Raw genomic sequence first — 14482 nt, forward strand, 5'->3', positions numbered from 1 at the left:
ATAATTTTGATTTGCAATGTACCAAAGTTTCTTGTTTATGTTTTATATATGTATATAATATGTATATTTTATAGATATATTAATTTTTTTATTATATTTATATTTTGTAGATAAATTTATATGATATATTTATATTTATTTATTGTTATAGATTATATTTATACTTATTTATTTTTCTAATTTTACTTATATTTATTTATTTTTACATATTATATTTATATTTAATTGAATTTTATTTAATACATTTATTTCAGAAAAAAATTGTTTTTTATTTAAATTTCATTGGTCAATTAAAAGTGAAATCAAGGCTGTCATATGCCAAACATTACTAATGAGCCAATCAAATGTCTTCGCAGTAAAATAATTTTCTTAGAGGTGCCTATAATGGGGATTTAAATCGGTCAATCAAATTATTTGAGTGGTAAATTATGACGCCCTCTGGATGTTGGGCAAAACAAAACTTTGCGCCAGAGTCCCCTATTGAATTACATCTCTATTACTCTGTGGCTTAATAGATAGAAAACTATCGATATTATTTATTTTTGAGCCCGAAAACAAAACTAACTATATTGTGCATCAAAAACATTACAATTAACAGTATGCTTTTCAAATATTTTTTAAATTAATTATTCCAGTTCAGATTGAATATTCATTCATAATTCAGACAGGACAATGTCTGTCGGGTCAACCAGTTTAACATAAATCATGTATTGAATAATTTGCTAATATTGCAAACCTGAACCCAAGAAGCGATTAAATAACACAAATATATTAACCAATCGATGTGAGATGTTGAACGAGAGATCGCCGACAGAAACGAATAATTATGGTAAATTTTCGGTAGTTTTTTTCGCGGAGAAAGCTGACTAATTTCCAAGTGGTTCGCAACATTATACAAACAAGTGTTACACCAATGCTCGTATCGTTAATTAGAAATTACCGAGTTTGAAATAGTAGCGCGTATCTTATGTACAATTAAAATGAATGTTTGGGCTTTGGCGAATGTTGGTTAAGAAAACAATTGCGACATTTTTGAACTTTGAAGGATATTTTCTTGTATAGATTGCTTATCAAGCAAGAATTATATTATATATGCAATTATATATAATATATATTATATTATATATAACTATGCAGCCATCTTTGTGATTAGAAGTAATTGGGAAGTAGTAATCAAAACTAAAATAAAACGAATTAATCCAAATTAAAATTTCATTACATGAAACTTAATGTGTTGAATTTATAAACAATAAGTCACGAGGTTTTGTGATCAGAATAAATTACGCCTAAAGAGAAAATATAAACATAATTAAGTGTTTGGATATTTGTTTTTGAACTAGACCTTATCTATAAAATGAGGAATTTTGGTTGGTCATATATTTTTTTTTATTACTCTTCGTGAGTCCACAATCTGCCCTATTGGCAATAAGTATTTCTTCTGTCTATATTATATATACATGGCATATAGAAAATCACTTCATTAAGCAATCTTCTGTATAAAATATTATCTTAATTAATTAGTCTTATTCTAAAGCTTATTCTAAAGTCTACGTATTTCCAGTAATCAGATCAGGTGGTGTTAAACGTTTTAGTCTACGCACTTCACTATCACGTCGCATATTTAGCTGATTAGCGAGTACATTCGGATGCACTGACACTCTTTCGAAGTACTTCACACAAACACGTTGAATTACACTCGTTATAGGTTCTAGAGGAATATCGCGTTGTATCACTTTATTTGAAATATAGTACGGAGCATCAACAATGGCACGCAACACCTTATTTTGGAACCGTTGAATGATGGATATATTAGATTTGCTAGCGGTACCCCATAGTTGAATTCCATATGTTCAAATGGGCTTGAGTATAGACTCATACAGCAATACCTTGTTATTTAATGATAACTTGGATTTGCGCCCAATGAGCCAATACATTTGATATAATTTTAGTCCCAGTTGTTTCCGTTTAGAGAGTATGTGCTTCTTCCAGGTTAGGCGTCGATCTAAATGCATACCAAGATATTTAACATGCTCTGCTTGGGGGAGTTGACGATGATTGATATTCACTGGTGGACATGTTCTTCTACGCAGGGTAAACGTTATATGCGTGGATTTTGATTTTTTTTTTTTTTTTTTTTTTTTGTTCTGGCCTAAAAACCAGGCGGTGGAATGCATGACGCATACCTGGTCGCGGAGACTTGCCCTGGAGTGACAAGTTGGACCGGGTTATGTGGGACTGCCTCTGGGCTTACCAATACACTAAACCGAAACCGCCTCACAGTTGACCCCTGTGGATCACTACTGCTACTGCATTAAATTTGGGGATATGGCACCCGCTGATCGGGCAGCCGTTATTGGGCACGAGAGCCCGGCGATTCTATTGATTCGCGAACCTGAGTTAACACACAACTGGGTACTGTTGTATGGGGGCAAAAGTTATGACTGTAGCGACGGATGAGGTCGTTTCAGCCTGGAAAAGGGGGAGAGCTTAGCGGTGACGCGGTGCTAAGCTCCCAGCATGTCGACCAGCTCGCGAACAAGCGCGTTTTCAGAAGAACTTGAGCTGAGTTGTTGTTTGTGGAATGATTGAGATATGAAGTGCTTGATTTCTGGAGTGTCAGTTTCCCTATGGATTTGATTATTTCTGACAAACCATGGAGCGTTTAATATTCTCCTGAGGAGCTTATTTTGGAAAACTTGAAGCCGTTTGACCTGGTTGGGTGTAACAAACTTGAAGTAGACATTAGATCCGTAGAGGAGTACGGACCGAATTAACATCTTGTAAAATAAGCATTTGATGGAGATGGGAAGCCTGCTAGAAGGGCAGATCAGAGAAGATAGCAGGTTTGCTATCCCCGAACCTTTTTGGACTGCTTTCTGGATTTGGGAATGCCAACCGAACCGCCGGTCGAAGTGAAGACCTAGGTACGTGACGTTATCCAGCCATGGAATTATTGCGGTGTCGATCTTAAGTTGCGAGACGCGCAGTGCGTAACGCTTCTTGTGGAAAATGATGGCCTGGGTTTTCAGGGGGTTGATTTGCAACCTCCAGAATTTGAACCACTTGACCGCATGATCGAGCTGCTTCTGTAAACGCTCATGAATTGTAACTTCGAACCTGGCGGCCGTGAAGAAAGCAGTGTCGTCAGCGTAAAAGGCGACGTCAATATGCTCTTTTCTCGGCATATCTGAAATAAAGAGATTAAATAAGGCTGGGGCCAGCGGGGAACCTTGAGGTACGCCAGCATCGATTTGTTTACGACTGGAAAGTGACGCCCTGATCTTGACCTGGAAAGATCTGTCCGAGAGATAGGACTTGATGAGAGCGGTTAGGTCTTCTGGGAGGCCTAACCGCACGCACTTTGCGAACAATCCGTCGTGCCAGACCTTGTCGAAGGCTTTGGTTAGATCCAGAAGAACTGCTCCAAGCTTTTTACGTTGGTCAAGAGCATGATGGATGTGTGCAGCCAGACGGGAAGCTTGATGGACGGATGAGTGGTGAGCGCGAAAGCCGAATTGTTCATCTGGAATGATGTTGTTTTCCTTTGTGAAAGAGTTGAGAGCGTAGAGTATTGCCCTCTCGGCAAGCTTCGAAATGGCGCTGAGAAGGCTGATAGGCCTGTAATCAGATGGAGATGATTTTGCTCCTTTCTTGGGTATAACCGCTATATGTGCGTGTTTCCAAGACGCCGGGAAGTGTTGCAGTCTCATGATGGAGTTAATAATGTTTGCCAGTTCTGCGAGTTGCTTATGCGGGAGCTTTTTTAACTGAGTAATCGATATTCCATCGAAACCTGGAGATTTTTTGGTTTGAAGTTTGCCGATCATAGTCTGTAGAGACTTTGGAGATACAAAATGGTTGAGAAGAAAGGCGGGGGTTACTGGTCTTTTGACGGAGTTGGATTCGTTGATGACAGTGTCAATGTCTTTAGTTTTAGTGTTCTGTGCGGGTGGGAGGCATTTCATTTGAGCTTCGTAGGTCTCTGCAAGGAGCTCGACTTTTTCTTGGTCAGTGACTGCAAAATTTCCTGTAACCGCTGACTTCAAGGGAGGGATGACATTGTGCGTCTTCCCCACGAGGCATTTGGAGACACGCCAGAAGGAAGGGGGGCCATCCAGCCTTTGGTCCGCGAGAAATGAGTTCCATTTCATTGCTCGCCAAGTCGAGACGGCCGCCCTTACCCTCTTGCATGCTCTGTTCGCCTCCCTTTTGTCTGCAGCATCAAGGGTGAATCGAGCTAATCTGCATAAACCGTTTTTGATGCGAATTTCACGTTTAAGAGAAGCGGGAAGATTGTTTTTCCACGGCTGGGGTTGTGATGAAATTTTGACTGTGGAAGATTCGTGAGCAGACTGAATATCGCGAGTTAGCTTGAGTACGGCTTCCTCGAGGTGTTCTGGTGTGTTAATTTTCGGAATTGGATCGGATTTCAGGAGAAGAGATTGGTAGTTTTTCCAGTCGGTTTTTTTTCCTGAATCTTGTTAGTGGGACTTGAGTGGTGGCGCAGTTTCCGAGTTTGAGAAGGATCGGACGATGATCAGAGTCTAGTTCGTCAAGGACTCGAACTTCGGAATCGCGATTTACATCTTGAAGAATAAAGAAATCAAGGATTCTTGCTGCGCCTTGAGAGACTGTACTAGGGTGATGGGTGGGTTCATCTGGCAAGGCAAGACCGTAGCCCAGATCTGCACTTAGAGCTACGATGGCGTTACCTGCGGGATTCGCTCTGGAGCACCCCCAGGTAGGGTGGTGGGCGTTGAAGTCGCCACCTATTATTTTCGGAAATTTTCCTTCGACGAGTGATCGGTATTCGGCATAGTTGAATGCAGAAGATTTCCTGTACAGGGATGTAATCACGAAGGGACGTTCTTGGATATCGATTTTAATGGAGGTTGTTTCCAAGTTGTTTACTGATAATGATGGAAGGAGCTCGTGTTTGACTCCTTTTCTGACGAGAATGGCGGTTCCACCGCCTCGACCCGGAGTTCTATCGTTTCTGTAGACAAAAAAGTGTTCGAAAGAGAGACGATGCGAAGGTTTCAGGAAAGTTTCCTGGATGAGCACGATGTCGACGTCATAGAATGTTATGACGTCCTCCAATTCCGCTTGCTTTCCGCGTAAGCTATTTGCATTCCATGTCATCAGTATAAGAGATTTCGAAACAGCCATTTAGAAGAGTTAAAGGCTGCTGAAAGTTATAGAGACAGGTAAGTGTTGCCGCTTAGGCGGCGACATTTGGAAAAAGACGAGCAAGTTGGTGAGCCAGGGCGATCACTTGTAGGAAAGCCTGCGGGTCAGTAAACGCCTGCATTGTGGAGTTAAGGTCCGGTGTATTGGTTGGAGCAGGAGTTTGAGTTGGAGCAGGCTGGGTAGCGCTGGCTAATTTTTGGGCTAGCTTTCTGCCACCTTGGTTACTCCATGCAGAACCTTGTGGAGGTCTGGTTTCGGTCGGAATTTTTGGTTTTCTTGGAGCAGGACGGCAGGTGCAACCGCTGAAGTTTGCGGTATGAGTTTCACCGCAGTTGCTGCACTTTGGAGGTGCTTCTGGGATTTTGGTACAGGATCTAGTGTCGTGATGGCCGGCACATTTGACGCACCGTGGGGGGGCTCGGCAATATGAGCTGGAGTGCCCGAAAAGCTGGCAGTTGAAGCACTGCACTGGCTGGCCGTTTCCTCTCTGGACCTCGACCTTCACTGTGATGACGCCGAGTTTGGTCATATATATGATCTGTCGCTCTTCGCGAGGGACAACTACCTGAACAATTGGTAGTTCTATCCCGGATTTTAATTTCCATCTTTGCACAAATTTGGGATGGAAGCCTTGATCAAAGAGAAGTTCACGTACTTCGTCAATGCAGAGTGATTCTGGGATGTTTTTTATTATTACCCGGAATGCTCTCTCCTCCGGATGACAGAAGGAATGGTAAGGGTAATTCCTTTCCTCGAGCAGGGTAGTAAGTTTACGGTAATTGTCGCTTGTGGCGACGAATAAGAAAATGCCGTCCTTTTTATTTCGGGTTATAATGTCTATTGATTGTGCCTTAGTAATTCTAATGAGCTCCATGAACCTCTTCTTATCACGGAGCACTATAGGCGGAATTTTTTCCTTTGGGGGACTTTGAGAAACAGTCGCCGAAACGGTTGGCACTATTTTTGCTGTGGAGGTTAAGACTTGTTTAGTGACCTGGCTACTTACCTGCGCAGGCTGGTCTTGGGTTGGTCTTGTGGTAACTTGTTTCGGTACTGGCTGTGGGGCCGTCTTGGTGGTCGGCTTGTTTTGCACTGGTCTGGTGGCAAATTTTGTAATCGAAGGCTGTACGTTAGCCTTGGCTTTCGATTGGGTAGATTTAGTGGCTGGCTTGGCTACCGGATTGGGTTGTGATTTGGGAGCCTGTTTTCCCTTGTTGCCGGCCTTCGGCAGCTGGCTTTCCTGAGGTGGAGTGACGGGCCCTCTTTTCCTTTTTCCCACCAAGGTGAAACCGTCTTCTGAGTCTTCAGTTTGGTCTAAGTGTTGTGTCGGTTTAGCTGGTGTCTGGGACTGAATTTCTATGACAGCGGGAATCTTTACTTCCATGGCATCTCTTTGATGCTTCATGAATTGTGTTATCGTAGCTGTGAGAGTCTTTATTTCTTCCTTGAGCTCTTCGGAAGCCTTTTCGCTCTTTTCCAGCTTTTCCGTCTGTTTGTTCAGGGCGTCTGTTTGGGCTTTTGCGAACGTTTTAAGGTCAGCTATCTGCTTTCGCAGGTCTTCGTTCTGTTTTCTCAATTCCGTTATAAGCACTTCTCGGCTGTCTTCTGAAGATGGTCCATTTGAATTTGAAACACTGGGATTATGTTCAGGAGGCGACGTCGGCTCTGACGTACATGACGCCATTGCCTTGTCTGTAAAAACGCCTTTTCGGCGCTTACAGACGCTTTTTTTTTTTTAACGTAGGCACTGGTGAAACGTGATAACGGGTCGACCGTCTTAGGGAAAGTTTCGGGTAATTCTCGGAAGCGCAGGTAGGTTCGGCGGACCGGACACGACCGTTCTCTTCGAGAGCTAGCACGGAACTGTGGATTTTGATTCATTGGCTTTAATGCGCCATGTCTTCAACCATAATTGTATTTGCTCCAGGTGGGTTTGTAGGTTTATTGATGCTTTGACTGGATCTTCATGGGATGCTAAGATTGCTGTATCGTCTGCATATGTTGCCACAGTAGTTATTTTTGTGGTGGGCAGATCAGCCGTATACAGAAGATACAGTACTGGACCCAGTACACTACCTTGCGGAACTCCTGAATATATGGAATTTCATTCGCTATGTTCATCGCCTTGATTTACATTAAAATGTCTGTCAGTGAGATACGATTTTAGTAGCTGATAGTCCTGATAGGTTGGTCATATATGAATTACATAAAGAGTTATACATGTTGAGAAGAAAGCTTTTTTAAAATCATATGTTTGGTTTGATTCAGGTTGGGTTTGACATGAGACTATTTCTTTTATATTAAAACAGGTTTGAATCGGCAGTATATTTCATACAATTCATCTAAAGAGTTGCTGCTTCTTTACGTTAAAATAAGTTTTTTGAGGTCAATTAAAATTTTATGCGTGTCTTAACCAGAGCATTAGGTAGAATTTAGGAGTGATCATGAGACTGCTCTCTTCTAAATTATTCAATAGATTGCAATCAACATATTTTTGAAGAAAACAGGACATGTTGACGGTGGATCGACAATCGTTCCGTAACAGGTCAGTTGATAGTAATTGATAGTACCATAGTAGAAGAAATTTTTTTGCCAAAATTAGTTTTTTTTATTCAACATAATTCCCTTCAAGGGTGATTATAGCGACCCACCAACTTTTCGATACCATTTTTGTAGTACGATTTGTCCTTTGCTTCAAAATAGGCCTCAGTTTCGGAGATCACCTCTTCATTCGACGAACATTTCTTCCCAGCGAGCATTTTTTTGAGATCTGAGAACAAGATATAGTCACTGGGGCTAGATCTGGAGAATACGGTGGATGAGGAAGGAATTCGAAGCCCAATTCATGGATTTTTGCCATCGTTTTCACTGACTTGTGACACGGTGCATTGTCTTGGTAAAGCAGTTTTTCTTTTTCTTTTGCACCGTTTTTTTGGCGATTTCATGCAGACAGCCATAATCTTATCAACCTACTGTTGCGTTTTCCCACGCTTTGGAGTAGGCTCATCGTGTGCAGTCCACTCAGGTAACTGTCAATTGGACTTCGGAGTGAAATGAGGGAGCCATTCTGACATGTCGACGCAAAAACTCGGGTTTATTACGCTTGATCATCTTCAAGTACTATTCCGAATCATTAACTTGTCGTTGTTTTTGGTTAAATGTGAGCTCGCGCGGCACCCACTTTGCACAGAGCTTTCTCATACCCAAATATTCGTGAATGATATGATGTACAGGTTCAGTGGATATCTTTAGAGTGTAGAGAAGTAGTATTTCATTCGATTTCAATTTACGGTCACTCAAATGTTTCGTCGGTAAAAAACTCTTTTGGGCGTCCACTGCGTTCAGCGTCTTCGGTGCTCATTTCACCACGTCTAACTTCAATTTTCCTGGGGCAATGTCAGGAAACTCGGCATCAAACTAAGTTTTTGCTTCAACTATATACGTTGCCTTCAAAAGGCATCATTTTATCAACACGTGAAATTCCTCTTTATCCATTCTTTTCACAATAAGAAAAGTTGCTTAACTCAAAATGCTATAATTTACAAACTAAAGATCCGACAGCTGTCAAATTTATACACGCATCTTTTGAGGGTTAAGGCTAACTAAAAAACGTATAGATTTTATTCTAGTAGCGCCATCTATGTGTCAGGCCGGGGACTTTTTTTATTGACTTATTAGTTACTGGAAACATCCTTTGGTGTAGTTAAGTGTAGTTCGGGCAAAAGTATCACAGTAAAGTTGCAAAGGCTGAATTGAAAGTTCACAAAGACAAATAGCCACAAAATATTCCTATTAGGAAACATTCAAGCTTTGAAAGAAAAACGGAATATATAAAGTAAGGTTTTGTAAATTAAAGTTTAAACATTTAATTTCGTCATTGCATAGTCTTTGGGAAGATGATCTCAATAATAATTAATTTTTTAGAGCACCAATGTAATATGAACGTGTAGTCAGAAACCCAATTGTTTTGTCGCTATTAAATAATAACTAAACATAATTTTCTAATTATCACTTTTAAATTTACACAGACTGTATTATAAATTATTTTACAATTAATATCAGTGCTAATATAATAATAAACTAAGCTTAATATATTACATTATTAGTTGATTCTAACCAAAATGTAAATTTCTATAGGTAAGATTTTTTATTATTCAACTAATGCAAAGAAATAAAACATCTTTATGACTTTTCAGCGACCTTACTCATCAACAGAGATATATATCGGTAATCGTAAATTGATGGAACGTTGCATAAACGACAGTAAAATCAACGGTGATACTTTCTTCACCAGCTTACATTACTCGTGTTGTTTAGAGACAATTTTCTTACGTAACACTTGGTCGAACTAGCAATAAGAGGAAAAAGCCTCGGTCTCGATTTGCTTCGTACGGTTTGGATTATCATTGAAAAACCGTTAGTAGAAAAACGAAGCGAAATTTTAAGAGAAATGTAACAGTAATTTTTAAAATACTTATCTTTTCTGTGATAATATAATTTAAAATTCACATAAAGAAGAAATAGACCGAGTTAATATAATCAGCTTATCATTTACAATTATTTAAAATAGCAATAGTGTAGAGATCGAAATTCGGACAGAATCTAAGTTAATATTGTTTATTTTATGAAATATTTTTAACAAAAAAATTTAATCGACTTCAAAAAATAAATAAGGAACTCATTAAAAATTAAAAAATAATCAAACCTAGATTTTTAATACAAAAAAAAAACATTTTAAAATAAAATTTGCACATAATAAGAGTTGTAATAAATGTAAGTGTAAAAAATCGTCACATAAATACATGCTAAAGACAGGCATTAATCTTGATATAATAAGTTATCTACACAACAGATAACGTATTCTCTTATGTTAAACCAAAATACACTGAAAGTATAATTTCTATCAATTAGTATTATTAATAAAACACTATATTTTGAAACAATTAATAATAATATTTTAATGCATATTGGTTAAAACCATTGTGAGACTTATTTAAATTAAAAAATATTCAATAATAAAATTAAATAATAGTCTATACAACATTTTTTTATAAAAATTGGTAAAATTTTTACAGGTATAATTCATTCATATTTAGATTTCCAAACACCTCGTTAATAAAAAAAAAATGCTAAAACTACATTGCAAAAATAAATAATAGTAAATTAGAGAGTATTTGTTAATAATAAGAGTGATATTATATTTACTTGTCTTTCAAGGTTTAATTGCTTAAATACTTGAGTGTTACTTAAATTGATTTGGAACAAAACAATATCGTTGTCATTATTTTTTTAAGTAATAAGGCATATCATTTTTACCAAACGTTTGCAAATAACAAATAAAACATATAATTGTGAAACATATTGATATTCGAGATGCCTTTTATATTTCGGGATTGGGTTAAACTATCTTATTGTAAATTATGACATGTTTTTTATGTATATAATGGCTCGAAAGAACTTGGAGTAATGGTTCATCATCCTGTTTCAACATGATTTATCTCTGCCATACATAGAAACACTTCATTTGATTTTTGGTATGAAACGTATTAATAAACGATTATTATTTAGAGATAGTTGCGATTCCAAGGTGCAACAGGTTGCTAGGTGTTACTAGGTGCTTGTATGTATTCCGATCACGTTTTACTTTAATAAACATGAATTAAAAATTTAATTAAAAATTAATTAATTAATTAAGAATTTAATCAGAAAATTGGAATAATTGATATTAATCCAATTATTTTCCAACTTTTATCCATGTTTTTGGCGATAGCGCGTCATAGTTTGTGAATGATAGAGTCATCTATCCATGTGCTATCATAAACCGTGTTCTAGCCGAACTATGCTTCATGGATCTAAACACATAGTAATTGGAAGGTGGATAAATTTATGTATCGGAAATCACTATGTCTTGGGCGTATCCTAGTTGCGGTAGAACATGCCATGCGACCTGCCTTAGTATATCCTTTACAACTCTTGAAATATTTAATTTGTTGATTGGACTTTAGCAGCTTATGATACACATCACCTTGCTGATCCCACCAATATACACAGAAATATTTTATGGCTATGAAAATTCCGTTTTGGAATGTATGTGGATAGTTCTCGTGGACTAATCCATGGCAATGGGTGCTAGATAGTGTCACAGTAGATCTATTTTTCATCGCCAATGACAATATTTTACAGACAACTGTTTTCTTTTCCTGACAAATAATGAAATTGCAATTTTGAAACGATTCAAAATGATATTTTACTTTCTTTTGGATATTCTCTATGACATGTACATTAATGGCTGGCCTGTCATTAATTGCCCCAGGCTGCTGAAAGCATTGTAAGAGTTAAGCTGGGGATTCGTCCAATAATTCTTGCTTTTTGCTTTTCATTGCCTTCCAGGCCTTTTTGCATGCTTTAGAATTATCACTTGAAATTAATCTAAAGAATGCGTTTTTGAGTGATCCATTGTTATTATCTGTGTGTATTGAATAATAGTACAATACTAAACAAGATATATTGTCTATTATCTGTAGAAAAACAATTAAATTAGTTATTGGGATTTTAATTAGTTAGAATGCTTGCTTACAATAGTATTACAGTATTAAAATTGCCATTTCTGAAATGTTTCTACTTTTGAACCGACTTCGAAAAAGGAGGAGGTTCTATGTTCGAATATATTTTTTTTAAATGTACGTTCGCCGACTTCAAACTGTCCAGTTGGTAGAAGTTAAAATAATAGTGTAAATAGATAAATAGGTTTGGGTAGGTATTAAGCTAAATTGTGTATATATAGTAGAAGATAAAATACGTGCACCAGATAGATTAAATTAGATTAAATAATGTTTTTTTTTAATTTTATTTAACTATTACAGCGATTATTATGTACATATTTAATTTTGAAAAAAAATTGTTTTTTTGTGTTAAAAACTTAAGATTGATCATATTTTTATTTTTAGTGAGTTCCTTAATTATTTTGTTGGAGTCGGTTCAATTTTTTCTTTATTTCAAATTTTATTAATTATTAAATTATTATATTTTAAACAATTTTTTTAATGATTTGTGTATTGACAATGTTAAAAATATCAATAATCACTCCAATAAGAATCCAGCAATTAAAATTTGTACATTGACAAAAATAGTTCCACTTATTCATTATCCACACTAACCTTGTAACCTGCATTGCAGTACTGGCAAAACAAATATAAAACCGATATTTTTAAAATTGCAAAATAAGATTTTAACGAGTAAAGTGTGACAGCATTTCACTTTCGACCAGTTGGGAAATACGCAGACGTAATAAATTTTTTTTGGGGTAACAATCACTGAATATTGCACATTTTTTTGACAGCAAATATTTGATATAAATATTCCCGGTCTGCGTCATATTTGTACGAAACGAAGAACGTGGTTAATTGGTCATCGAACAGGCTTCCTCGTTATTAGATAAGACCTAATAGGTTGTGCATTTTCTCTTTTATTCTTGAAAGAACGACTCTCATTTATTTCTGTCGTTTCAGTCGCAAAATCGATGGTATCGTCGTAACCATTTTATTCAATAATATGGTTGGTATTATCATTGGTTTTCCCATTGTATTATGCTTCCATAGAATAAATAGTACAGTATTGTTCTTTGTCCCGACCTGACACATAGATGGCGATAAAAATCTCAAAAGATATAAATTTTACAGCTGTCAGATCATTAGTTTGTGAATTATAGCATTTTGAGTGAAGTAACTTTTGTTATTGTGAAAAAAATTGATAAAAAGGAATTTCGCGTGCTGATAAAATATTGTTTTTTGAAGGGAAAAATACAGTTGAAGCAAAAACTTGGTTTGATGCCGAGTTTCTGGACATACGGAGTTCTGAATGATCATAAATTGAAATGAATGCAATAACAGACGCTCTAAAGATATCAACTGAACGTGCACATAATGCGTGCTAAACGTGTTAATAGACCCGTTTTGTTTTTGCGTCGATATGTGATAATGGATGAAACATGGCGCCATCATTTCACTCCTAAGTCCAATCGACAGTCATCCAAGTAGACTTCACAGGATGAACCCGCTCCAAAGCTTGGGAAAACGCAATAGTCGGCTGGCAAGTTTATGGCGCCTGCATGTATACGGACTGTGAAGTTACTATTATGCATTTGAAATAAACGAATTATTATAACTGAACTGTTCTGTTAACTGAGTCTGTACCTCAAATGCAGAACTCTTATTTTCCTCTACCTAATGTTAGTAACATTACACATGTGATATTCCACAGATGGAAAATACACCATGGCTACATTACGGTTGATAATAGCTGTTCGGATACAACAGAGAAGAAGTAACCAAAACATTAAAACAAGCGGGTAATAATATTTATAATCAGTAGAGATCAATAATAATATATTTGAGGAAGTAAATAAAATGTGAAGGTACATCCTCTGTATTTAGACATTGCATTCTCTCATCTTTATGCCGACCATTGCTATTTAGTTTGAATGACATGTAAAAATGTATCTATTTACTAACATTAGGTAGAGGAAAATTAATTTCGGCTTATCTTAATATTACCGCGTTGATATTAGCGTTTGTAAGGTAACAGTCCAGATTAATTCGCTAGTTAAGTTATAAGGTATTGCGAAAGGTCAGTTTCATTATGTTTTTTTCTGTTGCTTCCTACGAGAAAAGAGTGGACTAATTAAAAATTATGTAATAGGTATGGTGATTATCGTGAAGATATTGGAATTCCATATTAAAGATGAACCTCGTTTTAGCCAGACAATCGTTGAAAAAATCGATCAAAGTCTTTAAAATATTGAGGTAACCCATATTTAATCTTAAAATATCTTTCTACAAATGAGCATTGATCAAGAAACAGTTTGGAATTATTTTCCTAAGCCTGTAAGGTTGGAAAACTCTGCATTGGAGCCAATGATGGTGGCTCTAATTAACTCAGACAGACTGAAAAGATCAGGCACAATTTCTATATCGAAAGAGCAACGCTAGACTTTATATTACTATTTTATATCTTTGGTTGTCGGACAAAAATTAATCTTGAATTTAATGATGAACAATTAGATCCATTGTTAAGAATAGAACAAAAGTAGTGTCACTCTTAACAGCTTTCTTTTGAATGTTATTACTGACTGAAAAGCGGTGAATGAAGTAAAACTAGCACTATCTATGTGTTAGACCTGGTACTTCTTAGCCTTTGTGTTAGTGTTTACAAATTATTTGAATTTATTCATTTTCAAAATCATAAAAAAAACATGAAATAATGTTTCTCCTGCCTATTATATTTATTTAGCTAA

At 36.8% G+C, this 14482-nt stretch overlaps 1 protein-coding gene across 1 annotated transcript in view; it reads right to left on the minus strand.

Moving 5' to 3' along the window:
• Positions 1 to 14482, minus strand: part of LOC143201540 (nose resistant to fluoxetine protein 6) — a 59037-nt gene that overhangs the window by 42821 nt on the left and 1734 nt on the right. The window lies entirely within an intron of this gene.

Source organism: Rhynchophorus ferrugineus, unplaced genomic scaffold, assembly GCF_030347505.1.
Source record: "Rhynchophorus ferrugineus isolate W39M unplaced genomic scaffold, kcgeb_rfMv2 rfM8, whole genome shotgun sequence".
Lineage (NCBI taxonomy): Eukaryota > Metazoa > Arthropoda > Insecta > Coleoptera > Curculionidae > Rhynchophorus > Rhynchophorus ferrugineus.